General features: G+C 36.7%; 1 protein-coding gene across 2 annotated transcripts in view; it reads left to right on the forward strand.

The window, feature by feature from the left end:
* PDGFD (platelet derived growth factor D) overlaps positions 1-20,440 on the forward strand; it is a 236,924-nt gene that overhangs the window by 128,942 nt on the left and 87,542 nt on the right. The gene's annotated exons all lie outside the window — the stretch shown is intronic.

A 20,440-nucleotide genomic window follows, 5' to 3' on the forward strand; every position in this document is an offset into this window, starting at 1 on the left:
GTTGCTCACTGGCTGAATGGAGCTGGTCTCTGTAGATGGCTCAGCTGCACCTCACGACTCGATGTCTTGTTTAGGTTCATTCACCTCTCAAGGAGGTGCAGCCACTCACCAGTCTGGGTGGCCGCTCGCCAGCCTTAGTGCCTGCTGCTTGGCCTCGTGGAACCTTGAGGGGACACGTGTGTTCTGAAGCCCATTTGTATGTGTGCTGCTTGGAACTTAGAATGCCTGTTCTCATAGAAACAAAGTCACTGGAGTCCATTTGGTTCCAAGGCTAGCCCTTCAAAACCTATTTAACCCATGGTCTGAAAAAGATTGTTTCAGCTTTTCCTAAACAACATATTAACATTTTGTTCTTTGAGAATTGTATTCTATGTACTTTTACTTATCCCCCAAACAGTGAGTGCTTGTTTCCTACATGGGAAGTATCAGGCTATGTGCTTGGTATAAAAAAAAGATACATCAGACTTGTTGCGTTCCCTTGAGGTTCTCACATTCTAGGGATAGATTGATGGTAAATGGGTAAATCACAATACCGGAGGTAAGTACTTTGCAGACGTGTTCAGCATGCTGAGGGATGTCTTTAGAGAGAGGAGACAAGTGGATGTTGAAGGATGAGCATTTCCCATGTGGAAAGTGGTGAGAGTCACTCGAGACAAAAAGAATTGTATGTATAAAGCAAGAATTCATTACAAGGCCTGTTATTTCCAGAGAAATGTGAGACGTTAAACGTCTTAATAGGATAAATCTGTACATGAATTCGAATGGCAGGACATGAAGCTGGAAAAAATTCATTGGAGCCAAGTTATAAGGAGTCACATATGGGCCCAAGGAGTTTAAATATTATCAATAAGCAAGAATCCTCCCCTCCCCACCCTTCCCCCCCAGAGGGAGAGAAAAAAGAGAAAAGAAAGGAAATGGAAGAGATTTGAAGCAGGTCTTTGCGATGTTTATTTGTTTTATTTAATTGATTTAAGGAAGAGGTTTCTCACAACAAATGGAAGACATACGTTTTGGCAGGAGGGTCAGGTAGAGGCTTTCTCAGTGGCTCAAAGAGGGGGCTCTTGCTAGAATACGAAAATGTAAGAGGCAGTGGAGAATTAAAGTGTTTCATAAGTAGAATGGACAGGATATGTTTACCCGTTGGATCTGGGGAGCAGAATTGTATGGAAAACACAGAGGGTCTCTAAAATAGGAGACTGGTTAGAAATAGGCCATTACCTTGAATGGATGAGTGAGAGGAACCTTGAGGAGACCAATCTGACCTCTATTCTGTAGTAAAATGCATGGGGAATGCCACACTGGAGGCCAGATTTGCCTCACTCCCTGACCCTAGGGCACAGCCCTGCCCCATACCAGAGTGGAGGCGCAAAGGCAAGGGTAATGTGGTGCCTCAGGGCAAAAGGAAATCGTCTAGAAAATCCTTGAGTGCCAGTTATTTTTCTTTAGATTTCACAATGTGTTTTGCCCTGTAAAGAGGTCATGCTTTCCTAGCTTGGTCTTCCCAAGTATATTTTCTTATGAACCAAAAGGTAGTCAATATCCTCTGCCTCATCCCCTCTCCTTGTTTCAAGTCTTGTCAGAAGACCTGCACTATTACTTAGAGAAAGATGTTGCATCAGTCTAAAGAACTGGGGTGGGGGGAGGTGTCCCTGTTTCTCATGTGTTTGTCTCAGGTGGAGGACTATATTTCACTCATTGCTCTAATTATCCTAATGTTTCATACTCATATTCATTTATGTTTGGAATGTTGACTGAATGCCTACTGTGTGTGAAGCATGTGCAAAGCTTCAGGGATGCACATGATAATGTTAAATACAAGCTGTGTTCTTAAAGGAGCGCAGTCTAAAATAGAGGACACACACACACACACACACACACACACACACACACAAATTGGGGGTTTAAAAAAGTACCATAGAATCTGGCAGAATGTGGGAGAAATTAATAATATATGCAGAACAAATACAGAATATGGAGAGGGCTGTTGGGCAGGGAAGGCTTCCTGAAAGAGTTGGACTTAGAAAGATGACAAGTCAGTCATGTAGGGGTGGGCTGGGGTGGAGGACAAGGCTGAGAAGAAGACTGCCTGACTTAGAGCCTTTAACAGGAAAGGCAGCACTTCATGATAAGGAGGATTTTATAAAAATTTAGGGGAAAAAAAAACTAGCATCATAATATTCTTGTAGAAAATTATGAATTATTTACAACTATCTTTCACTATTTATAGAGATGGATGGCCCTTTGGCCCAACGATATTAAGTTAATAAATTTCTTCTGTGGTTCTTAGTGTCCTCATCAGAGATCAGTAGTGGTTTGGGAACAACTATAAGGTGAGACATGTTCATATGCAAATTACTCTGCTAAGGAGCAGATGAGAAGTTGGTAGGGCTTACGTTCCACGTTCCTTTCCCCCTACCCCAACCAGCTTCAGACAATGTTGCTTAAAATCTTAATAAGTTAAGGAGATAATACTAGGGTTTTTGTCTTTTTAAGCAGTGAATAAAATTATTTTTGTAGAATAAGATTTTTTTTTGGCAAAGCAGGTATTCAGGATTCACATCAAAAGCAGCCAGCAACTTTTTTCATGTTACCATTGCCTTCATACTGAACATAATTAAGTTTTATGCAGTATGTTTTATTATCTTGTTGTAATTCTTTACTTTTGGTGGCATTTTTCATTTATGTGCCTTTTACTATTTTACCCTTTACTGAGAACACACAGTGGAAAGCAAAGAGACTCAAGGTCTGGCCAATGAACTGTCATCATTCCATAGATCACAGGATGTCAGGATTGGCAGGGAGCCTTCGGATTCTGTGGTCCAGTCAACCATCTAGATCTTAAACCTCTGTTGCAATTTGCAACAGAGGTTTAAGCCTGGAATCTGAAAAGATAAATACAGCCTCCTGGGGCTGTTTAGTACTTAATTTTGTATATTCTTTGATTTTTTCATTTTACTCAGTATTATTGGTGATTCAAATACCATATGTGTAATTCTCTTACCTCAAAATTTTAATTAAAAACCTCTTTTAATTATGTAATAAATGGGGGATCATTGGGAGTATATAAAGATACTCCTAAATGTAAAACGTTCTTATACCTTAAATCCTTATTGTACAGACCACTTGGAAATGGGAGGTTTGAATAATCTAGGGATACTAATCTGGGTAACTGAAGGTTATTGCAACTTTTCTTTATAAGTGAGACACCTGCAAGGTCTCAGGGCTATCACTCAGAAAATCAATTCTCATTGTATAGCCTAAATACCCATAAAATAGAAAAGATGACACTTATTTCATACTGGCCAAGTAAATAACCCCAAAATTATTTTTATTTTTATTTTTGCGGTACGCAGGCCTCTCACTGTTGTGGCCTCTCCCGTTCCGGAGCAACAGGCTCCGGACGCGCAGGCTCAGCGGCCATGGCTCACGGGCCCAGGCGCTCCGCGACATGTGGGATCTTCCCGGACCGGGGCACGAACCCGTGTCCCCTGCATTGGCAGGCGGACTCTCAACCACTGCGCCACCAGGGAAGCCCCAAAATTATTTTTTGGAGTAAATTCACAGTAATACCTTTTATAACTTGCTTCTTTATAAAAACTTAATGCAGCAAAAATCCAGGTAATTAATGGTTCCACTTAGTACAGTGAGCTGATGTTTAAAGTACCATCTCTTGCTTTACAGAGCAAAACAAATGTCCTTTATCTGAAAAAATAATATAGCTACATGAATGTCATTATGTAGTGTATACAATAATTAAACCACATTAAGCAAATATATTAGCTTGCTGTATTTTGACTCTTTCCTTTAAATACATGCCTGGTGTTACTTTAAAAATATAGTGTAATTGAGACCTATTAAAACAGTTAAATCATCACTTGAGATTTTCAATGCCATTTAGGGAAAGATACAGAATTTTTAAAGCTGTATTCATAGGCTGAACAACTAAGTTTCCCACTGTATTCATAGGTTAAACAACTAACTTTCCCGCTGTTTTTCTGTTTGCAATACAATACATTGTGCCAGAACTGCCACTAATGAATAACATTTATTTCTTCAGGTAGTTAATCATTTAGTAGACACGTTAAAATGCTCTGATGGAAGTTTAAGCTTTTTATTAGTTTGTTTGGAGGTTTCCCCTATTAAAAAAGTTTAGTATTGCCCATTTTTGAAGCTTAAAGACCATGATAAGTCCTCTTAAATATATAAATAGATACGTAATTGAAGAAACTCATGAGACCTGAGAAATTAGTCTGCTGGGAACTCAGCTAGTGTTTTTTCTTTATTGTAAGAAACTAAAGAATATGAACAGAAGACACACACATGCCTGCACACGTGTGCACACACACAAACATGCGTGGAGAGAAAGAGCAAGCACACACTCAGGATATGTTTTCAATTACTTTGAGAATGCAATGAAGATGATGTCACTTTTCAGCGGGAGTATTTTTATCGTGCCTTTGTTTATTACTTTATTTTATAGATTATCATTTTAACAACATCATAAAAAGAGATGCATTTTAAGGTATACACTGCATATTGAAAGTAATATAATCCTCTTGATAACTTTTAGTGTTTCAATATATATATATACTTTCCATGTCTAAATATACATGTATGTGTATTTTCATTTTAAAGAAAGTTTGCTACTATGATTTTGTACTTTGTCTTAAGAATATAAAATGTCTTAAGAATATAAAAGAATATAAGAATATAAAAAATATTCTGATCTATGGGATGCCCACCTTGTTTATTGAAGGTTTAAAGATTACTTATAATTTGTGAGGGAAACATTTATAGATTAAATAAATTTAGTGTAACAAATTAAAAGCAGGATAAAAACAATTTATAACTTTGTGGGTTGATAATTACTTTTCTTAACTTTCAGTGTACCTTAGAAAAGGAATGTATTTATTTTCCTATTCCTGCTGTGAGAGTAGCCATATAACACAAAATAGTAGCAGAAATGATAATAGGGCCTTATGTTTTGAATTCAGCTGTGACTGAGGAAAATTATTCAAACCACTTTTTATTGTTTACTCATTTATAGTAACTTGTAATGAGCTCATCTCAAAAACACTGTCACGATAGTTTAGAAATGCCAGTGGGATCTATTTATAAGTTCAAATACACTTTAATAGTTCTATCAATAATTTACTTGTGGATTCTATACTTTTCTGCTTTGTCCTTCCTGTATACTTAGTCCTAGTGAGAAACCAGTGGAAGTATCTTGGCTTGGTCCAATTAGTTATAAAAAAATATGTATTTGGAAAGTTATAGATTTGTTTAACTAGTTCAGTTTTCTGCCATTTGGAGATTAGCTCAGAAACATGTTAATAATTTCTCGTAGTAAATATTTAATGACCATTTCCTATGAGCAAATCAGTGGACTAATAGGGGCTTTGAGGACAGAAAGATGAATAGGAGTCACTTTCCTCCAAAGAACAAGATATCTACTAGGCCAGATAAGACTCAAGCACTTTGAGTCATTTTATGTAACAGAAATTAGTAAAAGTCGTGATAGATGTATAAATAAAATGCTGTGCTTGGATAGAGGTTACTTGTTTGGGTGAGGGTTGCAGGGAGTGAGTAGGACTATGCAGAAAGCTCACTGGTGAAAGTGCTACTGAGTTCAACCTGGAAGTATGATTTGGTCACAGCCATAGTTAAATTTTACCCCCTGGGTTTAGAGGAACAATCCTTTCCTTGATGTGTCATGCCATACACTTGACTCCTTTCTCCTCTTACACACATACATTTTACTGTTCATTTTGTTTCCTTGTAGATGCTATTATCAAATGGATGCAGTAGAATAGTAGGGTCGGTACAGGGAAGGAATAATATTCTAGCCTTCTCCCTGAAACCTAGCATTCACACAGGCACCCACACAGACAAACAGAATGAATATCCATGTTTGTTTCTGTACAGAGCCTGGCTGGTTAAGCTAAGAGACAGTCTTTTTCAGGAGGAAAAGCCTATGCAGTGCCTGGATTGAAATCTGCACAGGTCTTGTTCTCAGTTCACCTTCATCTGCTTTAGAGTTAGTGAAGATTCCTTCAGGACGTTGGCATTGCCTTGCCTATCAGTCTTAGATTGTTACTGTCTAGTCTGTGGAGATATTTTATTAGAAAATGTGTAGAGGCTGCATCAGGAATTTCCAAATGTCCTTGTAAGTGCTTTCAGTGTGAGTGTATATAATTAGTGAATATAATACTTTGTTTTTTAAAAAGGTGTTGATAACACTACACATATATGGATAATACAGGGCAAAACATTCTGAAAGTAACCAGTTTTTGCATTATCTACATATATTCACTTCTGACGCATGAGACATCTAACCCCAGGGCACAGAGTAATTAGCACGCAGTCCAAACAGGAAGGGTCTGAAGAGGCCTCCAGCCACCAGCCATGCCACCACAAAAGCCAGTAATGTGACAGGTCACTTCATTTATTGTGACACTTTGGGTCAGATAGAATGGATGTATGTTTCCTCATAGAAGAGAGGTATATTGGAAGGATCTCAAATAAATAAAGAAGCCCATTGTACCACAACAAAATGGTCATTTTGATATTTTATGAATTATATGCATGATAGGTGATGTTTCTACAACTGTCTTATAAAAGACAAAATTTCCAGGTTGTTTATGTAGCTTTCTCTATTCTAAACAGCAGTTGAGTTAATTGATCACCATGGTAATTAGCATGGCTAAAACCCATCTGTCTGTAGAATTTAACTGTATTCTAACCATGAAAATGAGAAAGCCTGATAAACAAAAGCTTCAATTGAAAAAAAAAAAATAGCAAACAAAAGAGAAATCAACTCACCTATTTTGCTCAGATAAATTAAATTTAGCAGCCTAGATACAAGGAGAATTCTTTCTTAGGCCATCTAAATGATATCAGGTCCAGAGAATTCTCCTTCTTATTATCAGAATGGTTTGGGAGTGTTAATGTCCTTGTGGGCTATCTCTCTATTCTGAGAGACATGAAACTCCCAGGCTTGTCCTTTATTCCATTGTCATTTCCATTCCACTTATGAATATTCTGTTTCACTCAGCTCATAAAATGTGCTTAACTGCTGATATGCTTTTGTTTACTCATATATTGGTAAAATATTTCAGTGCTGCTAATTCACAGAACATGAATAGTCTCTCTTTGGAGGCCTCCAAAGGACACGTACTAATCAGAGAAACCACATACCCTGGCTTTCAAAATAAGAGACCCAATTTCAGATGTTGAAGGGAAAGAAGATAGGATCATTGATTTTTTTTTTTTTTTCTTTACAAACTATAAATGAAATGGAACAGAAATGTCTTTGGTAACCCTAACAAAACTTATTGAGTTTTGAGTCTTATTTTTCTCTATTTCCTTATTTTTCTACAAAACAACCTAAATTACTATTAATCTTAAACAAAGACATGGTTTGATTTCATGTTCTTACTTCAGTGTGTTTCATCTAGAATGTAGAATTGTGGTGAGCCCTTCATGCCTGTGACTAAGAGACACTAGATCAAATGTTAAGGATAACTCATAAATTACTGCTTCTACAACATAAAATATACTGGCATTAAATTGACATCAAACAGTGGAGCCCCACTGAAGTCAAGGTTTCTGATACTAAGATTGTGCTCTCAGACTATGTCTTTAGAGAAAAATTTAAACCAAACAGGATCATCAACTACTGAACTTGCAGTAAGCCAGCCTAAATTAAAAAGCAGTGACAATTTCAGGTAGGAGGTATACTTTGTGTTTGTTGGGATGGATCTGTAGCAAATTTATCTAGCAGTTAGCCTCAGGTCTCTACCTTCTCTTTTGTAGTCCTAGGTAGATCATTCCTTTATGGTATTGAATTCTTCATCTAAAATAGCTAGGACCATCCTAGATAAAAGGTACCTCAATAAGAGAAAAAGAATTTATCTTACAATAAAATAGGCTCTAGGTGAATCACTTCTTACAAAGAAGGCTGCAATTTCTTTCCTTTGAAAATATCAACTCGTTGTGACTCTGTGACCATAAAACATCAACAAAATACAAGCATCTTAAAAAAACTAGTATCAAACATTTAATCAAGTTATATTATTCTATCCTTGTATACAACAACAGTATTCAATATCTGCAGTAGTGGAGAAACAGTCACACATACACACACACACATATACACACACTAGAACTGGGTTGGATACACAGATCAGTAAGACAAAGCCTGTTGTGGCTCTGAAGTGAAAAAAAGGAGGGTTTATGTTCACTGGATTTGTCACATTATCTGAATGCCCTCGGACAAAGCATATATTTCTCTGAGCCTCATTTTCCTCTTATATAAAATAAGGATAATGACAATGATCTCTTTTCCATAAGATTTTGCTGTGGGCTTAATGGATAGATAATTTGAATTTGTCCTGTAAATAGAAAAGCACTCTACTGAAGTTTTTTTTCCCTCGATGAGTAGAAGCAATAATTAACCCAGAAAAGTTAAGAAGAGAGGTTAAAATTTATATATCCTGAAGGTGATATGCAGATTAATTTTTAAGCCCTCATTGACTAGGACTTGGTGCTTTTGTGCTTTTAGAGCTGTCCCTACTCTCTTCAACCTTGCACTCCAGGCTTCTCAGGGTAGTAGCAAGAGTCTGTCACTAATTTGTTTCAAAACCCCAAGAAGTATCCTTCAAAAGTTGAAAATAAATCCATTCAGAGTGTATTATCTCAACAACTTATTCAGTGTCATTTTTAACCACAGCAGTCTGTGAGCTGTTCTTCAGTGTTGTTTTTAACCAAAGGAAGTAGACAACAAGGTTCTGCTTGTAAGGCGCTTACAGAATTGTTGAGCAGAAAGAACATAATGAAAAGATAATCCATTCACCATAATTAAAACTGTTGCAAAGTAAGTCAAGTTAGTAGACAACCAAATTGTTGATGTTGATGCCAAAAGTATAAGTATGGTCTTTCCCATAAATTATGGTTTGGAATCATTATTATGGACGGTCATGTGTTAGATGGAACAATGAGAGAGCCTCATTCCACATACCTTCCTCAAAGTCCTTTTTTTTTTTTTTTTTTAACCAAATCCTCAGAGCAATTTACAGAGCTGAGCAAATCAACACTCAAGAAACTCTTTCTTGAAGTAAAACCTACATACAGAAAAGTGCATGAATCACATACACACAGCTCAAAAAGCTTTTCTAAAAAAGCAAACACACATATGAATCCAGCACCCAGTTTAAGAAAGAGAATTAACATTTGTGGTCACTTCCAGCCTCCACTTAGTCCCAAAAGCGACCACTATCCTGACTTCAAACAACATTGATTCATTTTGCCTGTTTTTGTTTCTTACATAAATAGACTCATACAGTAAGTACTCTTGTGTTTGGCTTCTTTTACTCAACAATATGCTTGTGACATCTATCTATAGTGTTATATGTAGATGTAACAGAGTCATTTGGACTGGACAGTAGGAGACTCCTCGGGACAATTGGTAACAGCCATCTAGAAGTCCCCTTGAAGAACTGATATTTTGACGGTGGTCATTGATCCTGTGGCCATGGAACAGCAGATGCAGTCTCTCAGAGCAGGACCTTCGAACCTTTGTGATGGTGCACCTCATTAGTTAAAAAGAATCAACAAGAAACTTTGATCACATTCTCAATATGTGTATATTTATAAACTATATGTAGTACTGTATAACATTATAAAATACAAAAAGGATAGATAATTTAAATGGATCGGTTAAATACTACTTTTTGTCTGCCCTCACCAATGCATCTGGAGGTGCAAGAACCTTACTTTTGAGACCATCAGAAAAAGCAATTAAGACTCTGTTGCTCTGGATGTGTGCTCAAGGAGCAGGCTTCCTTTCAGCATGGCATAGGTTAGGATCAAAACAGGAAGGCAAGTATCTAAAGAAAGCCTACCCTTAAGAGGTACTGCAGAGAACCATGCATGTAATGGCACTTCATGGGCTGAGAAGACAGTGTCACAGCCACAGCCACTGAGTCAGGAGCAGCTGGAACACAACTCTGCCTTCCCTAGCTTTCCCACCTCTTGTACTGGCTTCAGGGGCAAAAATGCAAAGGGCGTTTGAGGGACTCTGTAGAGTCCATGTGGGAACTGACAGTCAGATGATGAAGGTGTGCCCAAAAGGAAAGAGGGAGATAAGGAAGGCAGATTCAGAACACCTTTACCTTTGCTGCCCAGTGGCTGAAAAAGTTTATCAGTGCTTTAGAAAGACGGTACTGCTGAATAAACAAAGTTGTGATTTTGTTATGCTTATACTTTTGAAGCAGATACTGTTGCTGCCCCAGCTCATCTCCCTGAGCCCAGGCTTGTGTTCCTGTAAATGCTGACAGCTTCCCATTTCCAGAGCTCTTGTGTCTTAGTTTCTGTGTCTCTGGAGAGCTTGCTCAGACCTCCTCAGCTTGGAAGTGCTGGGGCTCTAATGTCTCCAGAAACAACTCTCAAGCAGCAAAAGATGGGATTTGGTGGATAAATGCCCCAGCTTCTCCATCTTTCTGTGGGACAATTCTGAAGTCTGCTCCACACGGTGCCTCAGAGGTGTTGAACTGCAGTGGCCCACAGCAATGCTGTGTTCACTAGGTTTTCTCCCTGCCTTGTCTCAGTTTATCCACTTCTCGCTTGTGCATCCTGGAATGCCCTCCCAAATAAAGACTGTCTGCACCCACATCCTTGTCTTAGTGTTAACGTCTGAGGAGAAACAACCATAAATGAATTTGGGCGGGCAGGGGTGGTGGTGGTTACATATTTATCTATTGTGTTGTGTGTGGGTTTTCTTCAGTCATTTCTTCCAGATTCTCAAACAATTCATTTACATTTTACAAAAAGATAAACATGACGGGTTTGCACCTCACATCATCTGGTCAAAATCTTGATGCCTAGTTCCAGGTTCAATGTGGGTGTGTAGCTTTCACTAATTCTATCTACTCTGTAACAGTGTTCTCAATTGTTGCTCTAAATTGGCTGATTCCGATTCGAAAGTGCTCTGTCAATTAAGCTCACAGTTTTATGTATTCGGTAATTACAATATATAATAAAATGTAGACAGTTTGACATAAGTCTTAAGGGCATGGACTTTGGATGTACTGAGATTCAATTCCCCCACTTTGACACTTTTAGTTCTGTGCATAAATTTCTTTATGTTTTAAACAAGAGTCTCAGTGTTGATATCCCGTTTTCTTTATGTTTTAAACAAGAGTCTCAGTGTTGATATCCCATTGACTCCTGAGAAGTCCACCTGGCGTTAGTTTGTGGGCTTGTTCTTAAGCATCAATCATGTTATGATACTTGATTAAGGATGTGTTCCATATTCTGCCCACAACTTCTTGAGATCAGTTCTTCAGTAGAGGTTATACGATTTGACACTTATGTGTGCAAATTGGTAATTTGTATGCACATTTTTTACAGAGGCCTTATGTGTATCTCTCATTGTTTTGACAATATTAGCAAACATTAGAGAGACACAGACTTAAGTATCAGTTATTTGTATGCAATTCATGAGACTTATTGTGGTTCTTCGAAGAAAATTCATATTCTCTGACCAAGTTGTTTTACATTTGAAATATGGTTAGAATAGCAGTGTTATAGGTAATGAATAAACGTCATGTTTCATTTTTCTTTGTATCATATCATCATGTTCAAATGTATTCTTAAGCATATACTTGGAGATGTTTTGATTTAGCTATTTTATCATCTAAACTTATAGTCCAAGATGGAAACTCCTTCTTGACACTAAATGCCAAATTATGTGCTTTGTGAGACGTTTTTGTTCATAAGAGTCACAAAGGGAAGTACCTCTTCACTCAAGTGATTTTTATTCCTCATAGCCTTAGTTAATATTACACTATCACACATATGTTCAAGTTTATAAGAGGTTGTCAAAAGCAAAGATGTTGAAGATACGTTTGAGACCATATTAACATTAGTCAGAGTGTCCCAAGTTTGTACACCTTTTTTCCTTAGATTAGCAATGTTTGTGTATTAAAATATGGCCAATGTTAGAGACACAAGTTGTGATAATTTCTCTCTGAATATGGCTTTTAGACATAATAGGGAAATCATTTCTAAGAGAATTTCTGCAGTAAATGTGTAAATTGTAATAAGCATTTTGCCAACCTATAAAATTCCATTTGAGCGTCCATGGTGGCTATAATACTAGTTCGTTGTTGAAAGAGAAATGCTGAGCATGTGTTTAGCAAATCTCCTGATCATGTTTATGTAATCTTTAGTCTATGACTACATAATGTGTTTCAAGGAAAAGATATGTGACATTTCTTAACAGTGGATTGTCTTTACATGATGTTAAGATAAGACATTAGGAGAAATTGTGAAATTTACCAAGAATGGATCAATAGTGTGCTTTTTTATGAAAAAAACAGAACTATTGATACAAGTTAGTGCCATCTTTTTCCCCTTGTACTCAAAATCAACACTTCTTAAATATTGCGCAGTAGGTAGGAGCATTTCTAGAATGATTATATAAGTCTGTCTTAAGTGAGTTGAGTGAGATGGAAGAAACTTTGCCTTAACTGCAAAAGGATGATTGAATATTTTGAGATCAAGATCTTCCTGAAAAGACAGGATGCTGTTTGAAATGCATTGGAGCAAAGAGGTTTGTAGTTCAGAAAGATGTAAATAAAACACTGCTCAGAAGACATTTTATTGCTTATCTTGCAGCTGCTGTTTACTCAAGATTCTGGTTATTTAATTATACTTTATTCCAGTAGATATTCAAGGTCATAGTTGCGGCAGATTTTTAATTATATACAGAGCTATACAAAGTGGAACATTTCACCCTGGGGAGCCCCCCAGAATGGCTATAGCCACTTTATTAAGTGAGCTGCTGCAGTTTGCTATGGTTGCTAAATCAAATGTTTGTGTATGTTTTGTTCCTTCGGGCGATAGTTGTTCCATAGTTTTCATTTTTGACTAACTGGAAGCACAAACAAATAAACCTTTGAAGAAATAAAAACAGTTTTTACATTTTTATATAGTTATTACCCAAATAGTATCAAATAGTATACAGGAAACTTTAACAACAGCAAAAATGGCCTGTAAGTTTAGTGTGTGTATACAGACCTAAATTTAATTAATATTTGTTAAGGTTCAGATATATACACTAAATTGTGGCTTAACACTGTAAAAACAGAAACCAAGATAAAATATTGTTTCACTTTTTTAAAATCTTAAGGTCATATTTTTCTTTCCTCATGGTGTGGTTGGAACCAAGTATTTTGGAAACTGACCTAGGGAATTGGAGGGGTAAAATCCATTCTTAGTGCTACAGAAAGTATATGTTATTATACTATCACACTCTAAATAATAATTTTGAAAGCATTTTCTGTAAGCAATCTTGTTTGTCCAGTCTACTTACAGAAGCTATGTAAATTAATGCGGTTGTCTCTCTGAGCTGTTGAGTCCAACTATGAATTTTGGACATGGGATCCATTAAGTTAGAACTTGAAAGGAAAATACAAAGAATAGTAGGAAATCAGTTGAATCTGCTAGTTTAGCATGACTATTTTAAGAAAGCAAACTGAAGACTATAACTTTATATATGTCTATTATTAGATTAAAATTCCTCTTCTCTAGTAAATGGTTAAAGTCTTTTATATCTCAGTTCAAAACATTCTTCTTTCATTAACAGATTTCTGGTTTCTGTGTATTACATTCTGTTTTTGTTCCTTGCTACATTCACTTGGGAAGAAAATAAGGAAGAATGGTCCTTCCTTGTATAAGAGCCCTGATGGGGATACTCAGAACTTGTGAAATCAGGAGTTTTTAACATCTGCTGAATGTGCTACTCATAAACATAGTTATTAATACCTTTTCTACCATGCCTGTAGCCAGGGTGTGAGTGTACCCTTTCCAACACTATTCATCTCAGCAACCCCCCTCCACCTTGACTCTTAAAAGTTTCCTTTTGTATATACATTAAGTAGCTATTTGCAGAATTAGCTGTGTAACAACCATCCCAAAGCTCAGTGGCCTAAAACAAAAATTATTTATTCTCACTCATTTATCTGGGGTCAGATGGAGTTTGACATACGCAGACTAAGCTTGTATGGTGTTACCTCCTACATTCAGGTTGGATCCACATCTGCTCCGTGTGTCTCTCATCCTTGTTAGCCTAATAGGCTACCCAGTACATGTGCTTCTTATGGAAATAGCAGAAGCAGAGGATGGTTGAATAGAAACACAGGGTGACTCCTAAGGCCTAGGCTCAGAACTGACACACCAGTACTATATATATTATAGCCTAATATAATATTAGGCTAGATATGAATTCTCCTGTCTCAATCAAGTCATATTCCCAAGTGCAGTATCAATGGGGCAGGAAAATAAAGTGGTTGACTCTAGAGGGACTACAGGAAAGTCACATGGCAAAGAATGAGGAAACTATGGATGGATGAATAACTGGAACAGTAATGAAATCTAACATAGTATACACTTAAGAATTGGCCCCAGTGCCCTTTTCTCTCTCAAAACAATGCTGTGTGAGGAAGCTCTAGAATACTCCACCTAATTAGGCTAGTGATTCTGTAGGTCAGACTTCAGAGAATCAATCCATTTATAGTTTTCCCTAGACCAGTGCAGTCCAAATGTGATCCGTGGACCTGCTGCCATTCCCATGAACCTTTTGTTTTTAGTCCACAATAAGATAAGGAACTTGCACCAAATGTAGATTAACTATGACCCTGAATGCATTGTTTAGTTTGCTAAAATTGTTTTTTATAGCAAGAAATTTTTGACAAAGGAAGCAGTATGTTGATTTTCAACCCAGCAGGCTCTTCATCACACAGCAGACAAGCACTTTGAATAGCATTGCCCTAGAACTTGTCTAGCAAGTTCATAGATCATACACAATCTCCAGAACCGAAGTTAAAACATAATGAATTCAATAACTTTATATTGGCATTAATGGTCCTATCTTTTTGAAACTATTCCATTAGTAGTACCGATGCATGCAGGGAATAATATAATATTAGGCTGAATGTGAAACCTGGCAGTTATGTAAAGGCATAAGAAAAAGGGAGTATAAAATATGACTATATCCTAAGCTCAGTACTCTTAAAATATAGTCAATTTCCTAGATCTAAATAGAAAAATATGTTTTCCATTGCCTTTTTCAACATAGTCTAGAAACATTTATTGTGTTCCCTGACATTGTACAAGGTATGTACCAAAATACAGCTGTGATACAATAAAATACTTACAGCTATTATTAATATTTATGTTTTGTCATACCTATTATCTCATTCTTATTAGATTGAAACATTTTTCCATCTTTTATTTTCATTTAGGAGCTATCAGTAAATTATTTGTAATGTCTTTGGGAGATTAAATGGATAAAATCAGGTCATACTTAATGGGGTTTATATTTTCAGTATTATGTCGACAGCCACAGTTATCTCAGATTTATTAGAAAAAAATTAAAGAAATAGCTCTGGGGCCTAACATTTCTAGAAATTGTGTCAAGGAGAGCCAAATTTAAAATATTAAGTATATGTCTCCATCTCTATATTCTATTAAATATGTTACTTCTTCTGTTTGAAGCAATACATTGGGCTAAGCCTCACCATCCTCTGAACTCCTAAAATGTTTGCTGCGTAGAATTCATTGTTTACTCCTTTGTGTTATTTTTCTGTGTGCCTGTTTAGTTAAACGACATTTCTCTCATTTCTGCTTTAGAGTTTATAAAGCATTTCCACATGTCTTTTTTGCTTATTTGTTTGTTTTTGGTCCTTGGAGTCTGTGAACAAGTTAATGTCCTCACTGTTTTGCAGATGAAGAAACTGCCACTGAGATTAGGTGATCTTCCCAAAGACACACAGGTAGAAAGCAGTACAGAAAACTCCATTCAAACTTACTTATTTTTAAGAAAGCTTATTCACCTTAGCCCTTTTACAATAGAGGTGGCAAATATAATATGTGTGTATGACCATTTATCCCCCTTCCACACTCAGGGTAGGTGCTAATGATTATATATGGTAGTCTTTCTACTAGAACATGTCTGCAGTCTTCTCAATGCACTACTCCAGGAAAAATCTCATAATTTTTTGGAGTTGGCATTCAGGATTAAATGTGTTTGATTTTCCATCGATATATCTTGTTTTGTTAGGATTTATGTCTTTTGTGTTTGTGCCCTATAATATCTACTATTGTACTTTGCACAGGATAATAAAGACTAAATATTGTTAATTATTTATGGTTAAATGGATATAAGTCATAATGTGGTAGAATTTGATTTACTGTAAGGAAGAATTTTTCCTTTTATTATCATTGAATAATTTATTTCTAGATATTACTCAGCCTCATCTTGTGCCAGGCACAGTGTTATGCATTTGAGACTCAAGGATTAATTTATTCACTGGGGCATGAAAGAGAGGCAGAAAAGGACATACCATAACAGGCAGGATGTTCAAGGGCCGGGGGCCCAATGATGGGTTATAAATATGGCTGAATGTAGTTCCCCCTGAGGACTGGGGGCCACCTGGGCACCTCTTGGATCACTATTCACAAAGAAATGGGTCTCACATTCATTGGCCAGACCCCAAAAAGACATCTTAGTTTACAAAAGCAGTCTAGCAGGAGTACATGTCATAAGTTTGACTGCAGGGTTTGTGAATTCTGGTTTCAAAACTGCAAATGAAACCTACTCAGTCAACGAATGGATTGATTGCTTGACTTCTCCTGTACTGCTTCCTCATATGTAAATGCACATAAATATCTCACTTTAAGAATACTCTGAATTTCATTCATTCAAAAAATATTTATTGAAAGCCTCCTATTAGCTCCCATTATGTCCTGATGTAAAAATGAACAAGACCCAGTCGTTATTTTCCAGAAGCTTTCATTCTGGGAAATGGAGGACAGGAAACAAATGAGTATTTTAGGCAAAGGCAAAAAAGCAGTGCATGCTAAGTTTTTTGTCACAATGCCTGACCCAAGAAATTCTTATTCCCTACCCCCTTTCCCACTTACCGTATCATCATTAGGTACCCTGTTTATTTTTATAAATTTAAAAATCTCTCTGTTCCATAATTACTAGTGAGAATAGCAATTGTCACTGTACTAGTTTTCAAATCTTTCTACAGGTGTAAATGACAGATGCACCTGTACAAAATGGCCCATCAGAAGATGCCAGGGATCCTGTCTATAACACCCATAACAATTAAATATTGTGCATTTACTTTCTGTAAGGCTTTCATGGGTGTAGCTATGTAAGACTTCAGCTCTTCTTCACAAAAGTTAGTATCCTGAAATACGTAATAAGATAAAGATGTAGGCAATGTCAGCTGAATAAGTCTTTGTAAGGCACCCACAAAAAATCCTGTAGGTGAGAGAAAAAATCAAAACTTCCAAACTTCAGTTACTGTTTATTGAATACTTTTGTGTTTAAGCATTTGGGGTTTATGAAGATTCCTAATTTTAAGAACTATATTTTTTATAATGGAGGGTGTGAGGCATTGGACAGGACAATAATGAAGGCTATATTGAATGCTAGACTGGAAACTTGAACTGGAGAAAGCAGGAGATGAGGGCTAACGTTTGACTATGTGAACCAAGACTCAGCTTCCAGTGGATAGAAGTCAATCTTACTTCCTATCTGATGTCCTTAGCACTTGTTTCTATATAATGAATAATAAAACAGACAGGAAAAACACCCAAGGAATGTTAACAGATTGTTTTAAGGCAAGAGAGATTTCTGAGGGCTAAAAAAGTCACAGATTTCCTTACAGAATTCACTTTAATATGACCCATATCTCTTGAGTGGCATTCCATGCCCAGTGAGGAAGGAAAGATTTTTCTACTAATATCTCTTCCAGTAAACAGATTATAAACACAGTTTTCAGAGCAGGAACTGTGTCATATTAATTTTTTCATTCCAACAGTGGTTATGGTGCCCTGTTCACATTGAAGTAGCATGCACTCAGGAAGTATTGGTTGAATGTATTTTTCAAGTGGCCTTTTATTCCTTGATAAAAACACAAACATGCTAGTTCTTAAATCACTGCCATTAGTGGCCACTCCAACTGCTTTCCTGCCTCTTTTTTCTTACTCACAGAACCATGATGGGTGGACATGGGCTTGAGGGGAGGCTCAGCTGCCCCCAGCCAAGGGAGTATGTTGTATGAGTATGAGCCAATCATGGTAACTCCATTCCCCTTATTGGGACTGGAGTAGACTTGCAAACATGCCCAGTGAGACAGAGGGAGTGCCTGCTTGGGGTGGGCATGGGGGTTCCAGAAAGATTTCTGCTTTCTTAAAAAGAGACGCATGTGGGGAAAAGCCCTTTCTTTGGCCTCTGAATCCTACCCTGTGAGGAGGAGAGAGATGGAGGAGAACATTTTGAGAACAGCCAACACACCGAGGATGGCAGCAGAGAAAAGTAGAAGCACATGACTACGTTGCAAAGCCTTGAATTAACCAACCCTGAATATGTTCTAACACTACATTGCCTATGTGACAGGACACATTTTATTAAATCATTTTTCAGTTTGGTCATCTGTTACTTGCAGCCTAAATTAGCCTATAATAAGATCAGTGGATTGATTAAACACATGGTGCTGTGCAAATAAAGTAAAAGACCTCTCCCTGTGTGCAGAGTCTCAGAAGGATTCATTCAGCAAATATTTCTTCAGAGCTTACTAATCTTCAGAAGTTGATAGATTGAGAGAGAATGTGTTTCTATCGAGGCTTTGGACTCTGTAGCACAAACATGAAATGGATAGTAAAAACCAGTTGTTATTCAGTGTATTTTCCATGCAAGCTCTTTATATGCATGAAAGGATTGTCTCTGAGTCCCTTTTTTAAACCAAAAGTGAAAATAGAAATAGCCAAATTGGACAACCATGCAAAATTCTCACATGATATCATAATTTTGTGAAACATGCCATCCTAATGGTTTAATGAATACTAATACTCTGGTACTTTTTAATTTATTCAGTTTTTGCACTTCCCAAGCCCCTATTTTATTTTAAATATATCCCTAGGTCTAATTTAGAGACGTTAGAAAGTCATGCTTTCGAATTTACTATTTTATTTAAGGAAAATGTTAAATAGATAATTTTCCTACATGCACAGTTGCTTTAAAATGCTTTTTTTTTTTTAATATTCCAGATGCAAAGGCAATGCTGTTTTTACCTTTCTTTTTTATCTTGAAATACTGAAAGAGATGACCTGTAGTTCTGTATTTTCTAACTTGAAATGTAGCTTTGTTCACGCCTGAGACCCCTGGAGAATAAACAAAATCTGCATTTCTTTTTCAAGCAGTATCCTGCCAATCTAAGAAGAAAATAGAACCTTGTTTCAGTCGCTGGCTTCTAATAGCATGATATCTGTAGCAATCTCACAGAAGATTAGTAACTCTAGCTCAATTTAAAAGTTAGCATTGTGAAACACACATTGAGTGTGTTTCAGAATAAAATCTAGTAAGATTTAAAAGCAGTTATTCATGATTTATGAATAAAATAACAGTTCAGAGCAACAGACAGACTGGCAAGAAGGACTTAAGTTGATGGGAGAAGAATGTTCTATCTTTTCTCCTCCTTTGTAAAAACAGTAGTAACAGAAGAACCTATATGTTGCCCGTTCTGCCTAGTGAAATCATCTTAGTGTGAAAACATCATACTTAGGGTTCCACTGTCTAAATGCAGTTCCTGATTCCCATCAGGCATTCTTTAAGATCTCAGTCAGTGCTTGTAGAGTGGAGGACCACTTTGGGTCTTGTTCCAGAAAACAACATCAGATTTCTTTTCTGCTAGACATGTGAGAGATTATCTGATTATTATTAATATGTGGGTTCCCAGGGAAGCCAGACAGATGCTGGTATATCATTAGTCATTTTTTCCCATATGGTCTTCTAGTTTTCTAGCATAAACCAGAGTAGGACTCTGAAGATGCCTATTTGGGTTCACAGATAGATTCCTTTTTAGCAATTTATATAAACACAATTCCATCATTCTCAATATTCATTAAATGTTAGTATGGTTTGTCCTTTATTAAAGGCCACACCTTTTCTTCTATCTCATCGGAAAAAGAAAAAAATTTTAGATTACCACAGGAGTGGTCCGACCAGAAAGCAAGCTTGACTTATATTGACATATGTTTTGTAAGCCAAGGGTATATTGCAAGCATTTTTTTATTGAGAAATAATTGATGTATAACATTATACTAGTTTCAGGTCTACAACATATTGATTCAATATTTGTATATATTGCAAAATGGTCACCACCATGTCTCATTATCATCCATCACCACACATAGTTACAAAATTTTTTTCTTGTGAGGAGAACTTTTAATACCTACTCTCTTAGCAACTTTCAAATATACAAGTATTAATAATTTAGTCACCATGCTGTACATTACATCCTCAGGATTTACTTATTTTATAACTGGAAGTTTGTACCTTTGGACCACCTTCACAGATTTTGCA

Source organism: Delphinus delphis, chromosome 8, assembly GCF_949987515.2.
Source record: "Delphinus delphis chromosome 8, mDelDel1.2, whole genome shotgun sequence".
Lineage (NCBI taxonomy): Eukaryota > Metazoa > Chordata > Mammalia > Artiodactyla > Delphinidae > Delphinus > Delphinus delphis.